Below are 14541 nucleotides of genomic sequence, written 5' to 3'. Positions count from 1 at the left end.
TGCGCTGGGCACTGTGCTTCACATATCTGTTTTCAGTTTTACCGCAGTTCTCTGCAGTAGCTATCACTTCCATTTTACAGATGAGAGAACACAGGGCCACCTAGCAAAAGGTAGAGCAGGGATTCGATCTTGTGTCCATGTGATTTGCACCAGGTCTAAAACACCACTCCCACAGCAGAGAGAAAAGATTAGATTGGAACTCCAGAACTGAAACACATGCTTTCATTTGAGCATTTCCTGGTTTGTGAGCCAGGCACAGTGATTTTAAATAACTGAGCTGCTATTAAAAAAAAAAATCGTGCTACTGAATTCTAAAGCAAATTTCTTATGGCTTCATTGTTAAACCTTAACCATCCTTTCCCTGTGAATCACCACCAAATTGTTCACTGTGCTTTAGTTAGCGCCAATTAACTCCTTACAATTGAGCATATTTTCCACTATTATAGGGGCCGCATAAAATCTTCCAGCAGGGAGGCCCAGAAACCTCAGAATCCAAACCAGATGATGATCCTCAGCTCATTGTGACCCAAAATAAACCAGTCACGGCTGTGAAGGATTACAAATAAAATCCTATTAAAATCTAGCATGCACCAGGTCCTCTAAAATAGCACAAGATCACAACTGTGAGTGTTCTGGGTGAATATGCTTACTCTATTTTGGGGGAAAAGTAAAAAGTATTAAAAATAATAATAATTAGCATCTACTTCTTTTTCCTCTTGGTAATAAAAGCACAGGTTTTGGCTGGGTATCTTCTGCCTCTTAAATACACAGCCTCTTCCTCACCTCCAGGGGTGGGTTCTGATTGCCTTAAACCGATCCACATACTCCAGGAAGCCATCCTGATTGGTTCAAACCTGATACGCTGTGAGCCGTCGAGATAAGAAATCTATTTGCTAGAGGTAAAAAAACATCCTTCATACCTACCTGAGATAACTATACAGAACAGCATGGGGACAAGGAAACAGAGGACTTATATGCCGTAAGTTTGTATTTATTTTTGCCATAAATACCGTATTTGCTATAAATACCATAATGAATTCATGAAAATATAAATCAGTAAAATATCTGTGACACAAGAGCTCTCTTCCTCTCTCTTTCCTTCCTTTCTCTCCTTCCTTCCTTTCCTCTTTCCTTCCTTCCTTTCCTTCCTTCCTTTCCTCCTTCCTTCCTTCCCTCTTTCTTTCTTTCTGAAACAGGGTCCTGCTCTTTCGGCTGGAGTGCAGTGGTGCAATCTCCTCTCACTGCAACCTCTACTTCCCAGGTTCAAGCAATTCTGTCTCAGCCTTCCTGGTAGCTGGGATTACAGGGGTGCACCACCACACCCAGCTAATTTTTGTATTTTTAGTACAGAGGGTGTTTTACCATATTGGTCAGGCTGGTCTCAAACCCCCGACTTCAGGTGATCCACCCAAAATGCTAGGATTACAGACGTGAGCCACTGTACCTGCCCATTTGTTTTCTTTTTTTTTTTTTTTTCTGAGACGGAGTTTCGCTCTTGTTACCCAGGCTGGAGTGCAATGGCCCGATCTCGGCTCACCGCAACCTCCGCCTCCTGGGTTCAGGCAATTCTCCTGCCTCAGCCTCTCGAGTAGCTGGGATTACAGGTACGCGCCACCATGCCCGGCTAATTTTTTGTATCTTTAGTAGAGACGGGGTTTCACCATGTTGACCAAGATGGTCTCGATCTCTTGACCTCGTGATCCACCCGCCTTGGCCTCCCAAAGTGCTGGGATTACAGGCGTGAGCCACCACGCCCGGCCCCATTTGTTTTCTTAATGTCCCAAGTTGCACCCAAGAGAAGACCGGGAAATACAAAGGACTCCTGCAAGCTTCTGGCAACCATTTTGAATTGTGAGTGGCGTCACTTTTAGGATGAGGCAGAAAAGAAAGTGGAGAGAAGAAATGGGAAACATCCTTGTGCCTTAGATCAAATCCCATTTGAAGCCATATCTCCTTGGGTAAATATTGACTCATTTACCCAAGTCAATAAATCCCTTTTGCTGTCCAAGGCAACCTGAATTGGACTTTCTGTTAACTTCAAACATCAGATTTCTGGTATAAAATTTGTATTAACTAAGACAAGGATTTATTGGCCAGGTTCAGTGGCTCATGCCTGTAATCCCAACACCTTGGGAGGCCAAGGCTGGTGGATCACTTGAGTACAGGAGTTTGAGGCCAGCCTGGGTGATATGGAGAGACTCTATCAAAAAATACCAAAATTAGCCAGGTATGGTGGTATATAGCTGTGGTCCCAGCTACTGGGGAGACTGAGGTGAGAGGACTACTTGAGCCCAGGACGTGCTGCCCAGTGAGCCGAGATCATGCCACTGTTCTCCAGCCTGGCCAACAGAGTGAGAACCTATCTCAAAACAACAACAAGAGTATTTATCACTATGCATTGGTAGCCTATGAGGGGAACTGGAGGAAAGAATGAAACAGAACCTTGAAAAACATGTTTATGCCAGAAGCTTTCCATGCATTACTGCATTAGTCCTCAAACAGCTCTGAATGGTTAGATATACCCATTATCATTTACAGTTGAGGAAACTGAGACTCAAGAAGGTAAAAAAAAAAAAAAAAAAAAAAAAAAAATCATGCCTAAGGACTCACAGCTGGTAAGTAGTGGAGCCAAGATTTGAACCACACTCTGATTAGTTCTGAAGAAGAAGCTTATTATTTTATTAAACTGCTTAACCTCAGCCAGATTCCATGAACAGATTCTGACATCCTCACTGATGGGGAATTCTAAAAATCAGGAAAATAAGTACTGGAGCTGGGACCCAAACACTCCCTAACTTCGAAATACTATATCCTCCTCCTTCTGGAAGCTTCCTTTTTGGGACATCTTCAACTCATGGTGCAACTATTTTAAGTAAACTCTTTAAATGGCATTGGTGACTTATGAAAACAGCCACTGAAGATGCTTGTACTCCTGACCTTATCTTGGCACCGTCACCATGATCCCTGGGAACATTGCTAACTTTGAGTAGTTATGGGCACACTGGTTCCAAATTCCAGCTGGACCTTTCTCCAGACCTCCCACCTCTGAATCACCAGGTCCTACAAGATATATTAGTCTAAAGAATGAAGCAGCATGCACTCTGCTGTTGCTTCTAGCAAAATTAATGCCCCCCATGCACGTTCATTCCATAGCTGGGCCAAAGAATAAATGAATGGGCTCTGAGAGTATGTAAATGATTCACAGCTCATTGGTTCCTTCCACTATCCTATTTATAATAAATTCATGAAAAAATAAATAGCAGTAAAAGTCTTTGACACCAGAGCCCTCGCATTTGTTTTCTTAATGCCACAGGTTACACCTAAGAGAAGACCTGGGAATTACCAAGGTTAATCAATGCAGATGGGGAATGAGAGTCATTACAGGCTTCTATAATGGGAGCATCCCAAAGATGCTCCCAATTCCCCAAAGACAAAGCTACTCTTACCAAGGATGTTTCCAAAATTCCTATTCCAACAAATTAAGCTTGGATATTTAATATTACTTTTGAAGGTCAATAAGGGAAATTGACTTTTTTTCAAAAGCAAAATTAAAAAGCCACACAGAGGCTGTGCCAATCCTATGCATGAGGTCACTCATCCATTCATTCATTCATTCAATGTTTATGAAGTATTCATCATACACCAAGAATGTCACTAGGTACAGAAAGAAACTATTAGTCTTGCTAACAGTAACGTAGCAAGTTAGAGTCCATACAGTTTTTCTTTCTTTCTTTTTTTTTTTTTTGGAGACAGAATCTTGCTCTGTCACCAGGCTGGAGTACAGTGGCATGATCTGGGCTCACTGCAACCTCTGACTCCCTGGTTCAAGTGATTCTTCTGCCTCAACCTCCCTAGTACCTGGGAGGCACCCACCACCATGTCCAGCTAATTTTTGTAGTTTTAGTAGAGGTGGGGTTTCACCATGTTGCCCATGATGGTCTTGATCTCCTGACCTTGTGATCCTCCTGCCTCAGAAGCTGCGGTCTTGTGGTTAAGAAAGTGGATAGTGGAGTCAGATAGCATGGGTTCAAAAAGATGATCTACCACTTACTACATGTTACTGCATAAGGAACTTGACTTATCTCAGCCCTAATTTCCACATCTACTAGTCAGAGCTAATCAAAGTCTTTAGGGCTGTTGGGAGAATTAAATGAGCAACTAGCCTATACAGAGTGTTAGTATAGTGCTTGGTTATAATAAGCACTTTATACATTTTAACTATTCTTATCCCTAAAATAATATACCTGTGCAAAACTGTATCATGAACATGACATTTTTTCTTGGCTTAGGAACATTAATCCTGACTTCCACATAGAGGCATTTTCTGATAATGAATAAAGACAGTATAACCTCCCTCAGAGCTTTCTCAAAAAAAGAGGAAAGAGAACACATTCTTCCACTTAAATCTACAAAGATTTGGTAGTTAGTTTCTTTATATTCCTAGGAAAACAAAGGATACATGAGGGTTACATGAGAAGAAACAATTTTGAATGAACAAGGAATCAAACAAACTGGTTTAAAAATGAGCAAGAGAGAGAACTTGCCCAACAAGCATCTCAGACAAACCCAGAGGTCTGCAAAAAGATGGACTATTTGGGGAGACAGTGGGTTCCCTGCCCCACCCCACCCCCTACCCAAAGTGCCAGCAAACATATTGTGGCCTTTTGTCATAGTGGAGCATAAAGTGAGTATTGGCCACACTGAGCTGTAAGGTTACCTACTAGACGGAATTCCCTTGTTCTCTTCCTGTAGCCCTTTGTCCCATGTTACTTAGGTGGAGAGAAGGGGAAAGGTATTTTGTATTTATGAGTCAAATAACTATTCACCTCTCAGTGCCACAGTGCAGTTTTACCTGGGGAGGTAGAACTTTGTGGAATCAAACCTTACCTAGGTTCAGTTCCTCACTCTGCTACTCAGATCTTACTCTATATGCTCAGTGGCAAATGACCTTACACTCCTGGGTCTGTTTCCTCATTTGTTAGGGGAAAAAAGAGAAGAAAATATGGTCAAACTTGAGATTATACAGATTTAGATGAGACAAACTATACACAGCGCTTAGCCTAACCAGACGAAGCCAGTTTCCTTTTCCGCTTTTCAGATCCCACTGAATTCCTCCTTCAGGACGTGCGTTTATTTAGTTTACTCACCAAATACCACCAATCCATTTTGTACTAATGTTAAATATTAAGTCATTCTGCTAAATAGGTGATGACTCAGATATCCTTATTATTTCCCATTTAACAGATGAAACTGAGGCACAGGAAGGTGAAATGACTTACCCAAAGTTATACAATTAGTAGGTGCCAGGGTTGGTTGGAATCTGAACACAGTCTGACTCCAGAGTCCCCTCCCTTAACTAGAGCATCATTCCACTTTTCACTTAATTATTATTAAACAGTCAGCACTCCATATCTGTGGCTTCTGCCTCCTCGGATTCAACCAATCACAGATTAAAATATTCTGAAAAATAAAAACAACAAAACACAAAAAGTAATACAAAATTTTTAGATACACCATAACAAGACTTGCATAGCCTTTACATTGTATTAGGTTTTATAAGTAATCTAGAGATGATTTAAAGTATATGGAATATGCAGAGTTTACATGCAAAGATGATGTCATTTTACAGAAAGGACTAGAACATTTGTGGATTTTGATATCTCCTGGGCTCTGGAATCAATCCCCTCCAGTACTGAGGGGTGACTGTAACTTTCTTGGGAGTGCACCATTTGGTACTCCACTCTATTCCCAGCACTTAAAACAGTGCCTGGCACATAGTAAGTGTTCAATAAACATTGAAATAATGAATGAAGAATGAACAAATAAGCAGAATATTGCTCAACAAGTGTCAATTTCCTCTTCTCTCCTCTCCCCTAAGGAGCTGGAAAAACTTGAATTCAAATCTCTTGCATTCTCCTTCAATCTTAGATTTTGCACAAAATTTGTCCAAATTACATATAATCATGGATCCACCATAAAGATGAATCCAGGTAATTAGATCAAAAATATAATCTGCAAATCCCCATGCAATGGATTTGTCTGAGAAAGGTATTTTCCTGGAATTTCAACTGAACCCAATGTCCCTTTGAGGCCACTAAGGAGAAGCTCAGCCTGGTGAAAAACAGGACATTTGAGTACTGGGATTGAATGATGGTTAGAAGACACCCGTGGCAAAGCTGCCTCATAACAAGATTAATTTGGGGGAGAAAGAGGGTGGTTATTAACATATCCAGGAGACAACTCCCGGCACTGTTTCCCTGATGGGAGCAGAATCTCAGGTTATTTATAGCCACTTCTCAGGAGGAACATGGCACAGGGTGTCCGAGGAGAGAACCATGCCAAGGTACTCTAATGGAACTTTGAGGATAATTTACTGCTCAAGTTCAAGGACTTTTGCAACCAGAAAGAGCCTCTCAAACTCCCAGCAACCTCTACCCAGGAAGGAGATGCATGTGACTGTGTGGGTCTGTCATTCAAGATTCACCGTCTCATCAATCTCATCTTCTCCCACAGTCCCTCTGGCTCACTCCTCTCCAGCCACTGCAGCCTCAGGCAGCTCCTCAAACATGAAAAGCACACTCCCCCAAAGGGTTCCCATTTTTGCCCTTTCCTTTGCCTGAACACACTCTTTGACACCCTTTTAAAATACAGATTTCTGATCACCCTGACATTAGTAATTGAAAGCTGCAGTGAGCTATAACTGTGCCACAGCACTCCAGCCTGGGCGACAGAATGCGACTGTCTCAAAAACAAAATAAAATTAAACTAAAAGTTGAAAATAACAAAATGCAGACTTCCTTTTCTGCCTCCCTGCTCTGCATTCTTCTACAGCTCTTACCAAATCCATGTTTGCTTTGCCCCCAGTTTGCTGTGTGATCTTGGGCTAATCACTACCCCTCTCTGGGCTTTAGCTTCCCACCTACAAAATGATAGCAGTGGTTGACAATTCTCTAAAATCCTTTCTAGCATTAACACCCCACATCTCTATGTGCAAATAATTTAAATAAACTTGATGCTGTGTCTGGTCAAAATAGACAGCTTCAGGCTGTCTATTGTATCAATAACAAGGAAATGACATAGTACATAGTCACTTCTTGTTATTTTCAGTAAAGTCACCCCAAACTCCCAATTAGCAAATCCTGACCCATGGCTCCTAAGAGAAATACAGGGTTGGGTTCCTGCAAGCCCTGACCGCAACATTTTTGTCAATCAATAGATACATAACCTTGTTTTTTGTCCATTTGTGTTTAAAGACATCTTTTATAATGTATACTGATTCATTAACAGTGAGCTCACAATCAACAGTACAGTAACACATGCCTGAGCAACACCTATCCAACACACGGATGTCCTTCTCCAGGCACATCCAGCATTTGCAACACAAGGTAGCACTTCTGCACTTTATTTGGAGAACAATTTTAAACAGCAAAATCACCAAGAAAAAGCACACAAATGTGACAAATATGGAACTAAATAGACTATAAAAAAAGATATTTGTTTATCATATGAGAGGTGAAACAAGATGGCAGAGTGTTGCCCCTTTTACCCTAAGCTGGGAAGTTTCCATCACATGATTAAAATGTTTCAGGGCTCTGTACAGGCCTGTGAATGACTGTGAAAGTGCCATGAGTATTGGTTTTGGGGTTAAAAATAAATTTTAACAAGTAAGCAAATTCACAACTACAGAGTCTGGGAATAATGAAGATCAACTGTATACTTTGTAAAGATAATTACTATCTTCCTTCCCCACCACAATGTAAGCTCCAAGAAAGGAGGTGTTGTTCTGTTTTCACCTCTTTCTCACTAGCTCCTAGAATATACTACACTCTTAACAAATATTGGTGGGATAAATAAGCCTGAAGCTATCTATTTTGACCAGACACAGCATCAGGTTTATTTCAATTATTTGCACACAGAGATGTGGGGAGTACGTGCTAGAAAGGATTTTAGAGAATTGTCAACCACTGCCCTCATTCTGTGGGTGGGAAGCTAAAGCCCAGAGAGGGGTAGTGATTAGCCCAAGATCACACAGCAAACTGGAGGCAAAGCAAGCATGGATTTTTTTTTCTTGTTCCTTTTCTTTAAACAGATTCTCACTCTGTCACCCAGGGTGGAGTGCAGTGGCACGATCATAGCTCATTGCAGCCTCCAACTCCTGGGCTCAGGTCATCCTCCCACCTCAGTCACCCAAGTAGCTAGGATTATAGGCATGTGACACCATGTCTGGCTAATATTTTTTTCTAGAGACAGGGCTCACTATGTTGCCCAGGCTGGTCTTAAGCTCCTGGTCTCAAGCAAGCCTCCCACCTCCGCCTCCCAAAGTGTTGGGATATCAAGCATGAGCCACCGCACCCAGCTGAGCATGGATTTCTTAAGCCATGGCTCAGAGCTCATTCCATTTCACTATACTGCCAGCTCCTTATAGACATGATCTTGGTTGTTATTGGGACATCTCAGAGCATCTGACTCAGGGCTTAGAACCAAGCGAGTGTTAATAAATGCTGGCAGGCTGAATTACAGAAAAGGTAGGGGCTATTCCTGGAAGATGAAAAGGCAGACTGCATCTTCAGCGAAAGTCAATCCCATCAATTGGAATGATTGACTTGATTTTCGGCAGTAGCTCTCTCCGGAAAAAGTTAACAGGGAAGAAGGAAGAACTCTGCGTATTTGTCAAGACTTCATGTTCCAAGTAATGAAAAGATAAACAAATTTGCTTTAAAATAAGCAAGAGAGAAAATTTATTGACTTGCGCAAAACGGAAGTCCAGAATTATGATGAATTTCAGATGTGGTTTGCTCCAAAGATTGAAAATAGCTTTGGGGTAGCAGTTTTGCAGCTCTGCTTTTTGGCAAATCTCTTAGCTGCCTCCCCAAGATGGATTCTCTCACTAGTAAACTGCGTTCAGGAGTATGAGGCTTAGTATCTACCGAACACAACCTCCAGAAGAAAAGAGCTTCTGTGATCCAGAGTTCCCACTTAAGAGATTCTCACCTAAGATTCACTGTGATTGGACTGGCTTAGGTCATATGCTGACCCTGAACCAATCACCATAGCTAGGAGAGTGCTGATTGGCTGAGCAGGATCACATGCTCTAATCATAGAGCTAAATATTAGTATCAGCACCTGAAGAATCTTCTATCAAAATTCAGGGATGGTAGAAAGAGAGGAGAGGGGAATGAATACCAGGAAACAATAGCAAAGATAGGGTTTCACTATGTTGGCCAGGCTGGTCTTGAACTCCTGACCTCAAGTGATCAGCCCACCTTGGTCCCCCAAAGTGCTGGGATTACAGGCATGAGCCATTGCACCCAGCCAAGCCTCTGTCTTAAGCCCGCCCCGCCAAGTTCTGAAGTTGTTCTTGCATCTGCTCTTAAGTTTTAATTCCCAGTATGTATTGCAACAGGAAGTATAGGGAAAAGAGTACAGAGTTCTAACTTACACAGTACTTAGATACCTGTTATACCTGGTCCACCTTTAGAATCACAAGTTCACAAAAATTAGGAGCCAGAGAGAACTTTAAGGGAGAAGTAGGAGAATGGAATCATCATCTTGACCTCCAGGCACATGCCAAACACAATGCTAACCCATTTTTTTCCAATTTTTTTGTTCCTTCCCCATGACAACTCGATTATCTTTTATATAAAAGTACTATTGTAGCCTAATAAATTCAGGCATTCTTTTGGATTCTCAACACATACAGAAACTGGGCTCGGAGACAATGGCTTGATTGAGCTCATTTCACTCCATGAAAAAGGTTTTGGAATAAGAGATTTGTATCTCTACACTGATATTTCATACTTCTTTCAGCCATGCAGTATTCTGCATCCCCACGAAGCTCTCTGCCTTTTATTTTAATGCCTGTCAACCTCTGCCCCTCTGCCAAATTTCTTCTAATGAGTAGCATCCAGGAAGCTCCTGTTTCCTTTGTGTGCCCCCCACTATCTTCCACATTATGTTTGATCTCAACATCCCACTGAAAATTGGATATTGACAGTAACCTGCTATGATAATGAACCATTCATGTCTCAATGTGAAGAGGCATTTAAGACACCTGTTTTCATGAGTAATTATAGATAATTGCTATGGTGGATAGAGGTTTTTTTTATTGTTATTGCACAGAAAAGGTCTTGAGAAACAGAGCAATTAATTTTCCGATACCTTACCAAGAGTGAGTATGATGGTAACTCTCACTTTGGGAAGTATTTGTAGGTAATTGGGCTTGGCTGCTTGCAAGGGGGGGCAGTGAATCATATTCTAGAGTAGCCTCCTGACATATGCCATCCATGGATAACTATTTTCTTTAATGTTTTGTTCAGCTTTACTCCTTCATTCATTCATTTTAAATATTAAATGACTCCTATTGGCCAGTTGCCTTGTTAAATAATATAAGAATAATATAAGCCAAATGGAAGCAGTGGTTAGATTCCGGGAGTACTTTGGAACAGAAGTTATATTTGTGGGTACTGTTAGGGTACATTTTATCTGGTGAACTTTTCTGCATTTCCAAAGTGCCAACAATAAACACGTATTACTTATGTAATTAGGAAGGAGAAGCATAATAAGTAGTGTAGAAGGTTTGGTTCTGCAGACTACTAGCCTTGGAAGGTACAGAGCTAAGTCCAAAAGTGACGCTAATGTTCCCAATGACAACAGCAGTAAGACTTTACAAGGTCTCTGGATTGGAGAGAACCACGTAGGTTGAGTCTGTCTGCAACTCTGGTTCCCAACCTTGGCTGCAGATAATCAGCTCTGAAGCTTTTAGAATGTAGAAATGCTCAAGTTTATCCCCACAATACTCACATCTCAAGAGATTAGGCCTTCGGTAGGGCTGGCCATTGGTACTTTTTATATTTCTCAGGCGATTATAAGGTATAGTAGCCATGGTTGAGAGCTACCACATCACTATTGTCAACTGTGACTGCACATAGGAATTATCTGAAAGACTTTACAAAAATCCTGATTCCTGGCTGAGCATACTCGTGGTTGTAATGTCAGCACTTTGAGAAGTCAAGGTGGGCAGATCACCTAAGCTCGAAGTTTGAGACCATCCTGAGCAACATGGCAAAACTCTGCAAAAATTACAAAAATTAGCTGGGTGCCGTGGTGCACACCTGGAGTCCTAGCCACTGGGAGGCTGAGGTGGGAAGATCACTTGAGCCTGGGAGGCAGAGGTTGCAGTGAGCTGAGATTGTGCCATTGTACTTCAGTCTGAGTGACAGAGCAAGACCCTGTTCCCCCAAAAAATGCTGATTTTTTGGGTGCCACCCAGAGATTCTAAGTTAACTAGTCTTGGAGTGATTTATTTGGGCATTCGGATATTTAAAAGCTTTCCAAGTGATTTAATATGCATCCAAGCTTGGGAACCATTGCTCTACACCCTTGTATTTAAAGAGTGGCCTGTAGACAATCAGTGTTGGCACCACCTGGGAGCATGTAACACATGCCAAATCTCAATCCCCACCCCTGGCCTGCTAAAATCTCATCTGTGCATACACAAGATATTCAGGTGGGGTGTGTGTTTATTAAAGTTGGGGAAACACTGCCCTAGAGCATCCCAGAGAATAAACACCACAGCTCCAGCACTCTTCCAAGTCAAATTGTCACAGACCCCCATTTCTATTCCCTTCCCATTCCTACGTCCTTGAAAAGAGGAAAGATCTAATTTAGGATAGTTCCGCCACAGTTAAAATATGGCTCTGTCCTTCTCAGTCTATAGCCAGACTTTCAAAGCCCCACACAAGCCAGCCAGAGGGCAAGCATCTGCTTCTTCAAGCTGAAAGATCCAGATTTTTTATTATTCCATAGGACCACCCTGGGAGGGAACAGAACAACCCCTGAAGAGGTCATTTCACCACTGATCAGCTTCAAGAGGCCTCCCCGGAGTCCCCAAAGTGAGCTGATTTTAATCAGCAGCTGCCATCTCATCTGCATTTCAGATCCCATGAATATGCAAGCCGGGTGGATGGCGTCTCAAGAAAGAGGAGTAACTGGTCCCTTACACTTGATATTCAGGACCGCTGTTCTCTTACGGTGCAGTTTTCCTCTTCAGCAATCTTGTGAGGGATTTAGGTCGCAGCAAATACCCATGGGCATTATCCATCAGAACAGGATCAAAGGAAAGAAGGAGTGCATTTGAAAAAGTCCAGTGTGTGGTGTGATTACTTGATGATAATATTAAATTTCTCCTGTGTTTTGCAACCTCTCTAGAGAGGGTTTGCAAATACCTTATGCCTCATTAGCCTTGAGCCAAAGCAGGCCTCAGCTTGCAGTCTGGTGGGAGGTGTGCACTAGTACCTATCCCTCTGTAGCTTTTCTCCGACTTTAGGAAAGGAGAAATACAAGACCTCTCTAAAGGCAAGGTTACATGGTGCTGCTTATAGACCCAAAGTGTACAGATGTGGTCTCCAGAGCAGACACCGTTTTTGTCACCAGTATTTATTCTCTCTTCCTTCTTTACGGACTCACTCCCTCCTCAGTTCTAAATTTGCATGGTTTGGAGGGACCGATTGAATCATGGATTGGTGTGACTCAGGCCCAGCCAATTCTTCCAGCCACAGGGATTGGGTAAGGGATGTGCATGTGACCCAATGAGAACCAATGAGAATTTAACTGGGACAGTTATGGGAAAAGGCAGGAGTGTTTATACCTGAAAAGATCTAACGTCAGTCTGCCAGCAGTCATCTTACTACCACATAGGGAGATCCTGTATGAGACTAAAGCCAATACAGAGGAAAATAGAGTCAAAAGACAAGAAAGACAATTTTGAGCCTCTGGATTCAGCCATACTTGAAGCCTTGAGTTTTATCCGAGCCAGCAAATGTCCTTTTTTGTTTTGAGTTGGGTTTCTATCAACTGATAGAATGAATGAATGGCAAACAAAGGAATCCTAACTGATAACGCATTATTTAGTTCATATTTTGTTATGACACTACCTGGGGTTCTGCTTGCCACAGCCCTCGCACCGAAGACAAAATAACATAATATTTAGTCTTTCTGGTAATATCATTGAGCCCCCAATGTGCCCAAGACACTGTTCTAGGTGCGAAGGATAGTGCAATAAATAAAATGGGCAAAGTCACTGCTCTTGTGGAGCTTACATTAGCTTTGCATCAAAAGTGAGGTTCCATTTTACAGATAAAGAAATTCATACTCAACCTGCCCAAGGTCACCCAGAAAACCTGTGATGGAATAGAACTCAAACCTAGATTGGTTTTACTCCTTATGTCCGTAGGGAAATCTAAACCAGAAATTGAAAATTGGCAAAATCAGACCAGATCATGCCAAAAGATGTGTTTTATTTTAGACCATGATTTTTTTTCTAAATTTAGAATTGTTAGCCATTGCTAAAACTCAGATTTTATATACAGATCCATATTTCTCAGTAGTACTGGAAAGTCGAAAGGTCTAGCAGCAGCAGACTAGAACCCTCACATGGTAATAGCTGGATGGAGGGAGAAGAGGCTGCCCCCTCGAAACACAGCTGCATTCTCCTGTTTGCCACCATCTCTGCCTGGGATACTTCTCTCACTTAAGTTTGTGCCTTGGGATATTTTAGTTTGCAAGCCCTGCTGCAAGTTTTGTGAAGGCTTCAGTGTGCTCGTCATTGCTAGACGTTCCAATGATTGGCATCTAGCGCAGGATCAATGGCGGATCACTCTCATTCCTACCACATGAGAAGTGAGATGAGGAAAAGAAACTTCGCTCAAGATGGAACTGATAGAGGCTATCCATCCGCTTGCCATTTGCATATGATTAAACCTTCTGGAAGCAGAGCAATTAGATGGAATCAGCCCTAGGAAAACATATGTGTGCCCTGCTGGTCTTCTTATTTTCTGGAGAGGAAGCCCAAGCATGCCCAAAGCTTTGCAGGTGTTACAGACAATTCAGTATTGAAGGCCAACAATATAAGGGAAAACCAATATTGTGATAGAAATAAATGTGCCTCGACCGGGCACGGTGGCTCACACCTATAATCCCAGCACTTTGGGAGCCTGAGGCGGTTGGATCACGAGGTCAAGAGATCGAGACCATCCTAGTCAACAAGGTGAAACCCCGTCTTTACTAAAAATACAAAAATTAGCTGGGCATGGTGGCACGCACCTGTAGTCCCAGCTACTCGGGAGGCTGAGGCAGGAGAATTGCTTGAACCCAGGAGGCGGAGGTTGCAGTGAGCCGATATAGTGCCATTGCACTCCAGTCTGGGTAACAACAGCGAAATTCCATCTCAAAAAAAAAGAAAGAAAGAAATGTGCCTCTCCAATGTGCCTGAACAATGAAATGACAGATCAGAAGGGGTTGGTTGTTTTTCTCATAGTGGAGAGAAATAAAAATGTTTGGGGGAGAGCATCTAATTTATTATTGAGCATCTGCTGTGTGCCAGGCACAGTGCTGGGTGTTTAGAACACAGAGGTGAGTAAGATGTAGTCCCTGCCCTCAGAGAGCTCACACTCTGAAGGGAGTTAAGGTGTGGGTGTTTAGGACACAGAGGTGAGTAAGATGTAGCCCCTGCTTTCAGAGAGCTTGCACTCTAGAGAGAGCTCA

The 14541-nt window shown here is 42.2% G+C and overlaps 1 long non-coding RNA gene across 1 annotated transcript in view; it reads left to right on the top strand.

The window, feature by feature from the left end:
• The first annotated feature begins 966 nt into the window (after positions 1-966).
• Positions 967-14541, top strand: part of LOC118146109 (uncharacterized) — a 29025-nt gene continuing 15450 nt past the window's right edge. Inside the window, exon 1 of the long non-coding RNA XR_004731565.3 lies at positions 967-979. This is a non-coding gene — a long non-coding RNA (uncharacterized LOC118146109). The remainder of the gene's footprint in view (positions 980-14541) is intronic.

Source organism: Callithrix jacchus, chromosome 12 (assembly GCF_049354715.1).
Source record: "Callithrix jacchus isolate 240 chromosome 12, calJac240_pri, whole genome shotgun sequence".
NCBI classification, from domain to species: domain Eukaryota; kingdom Metazoa; phylum Chordata; class Mammalia; order Primates; family Cebidae; genus Callithrix; species Callithrix jacchus.
This window is presented reverse-complemented; position numbering and strand designations above follow the sequence as displayed.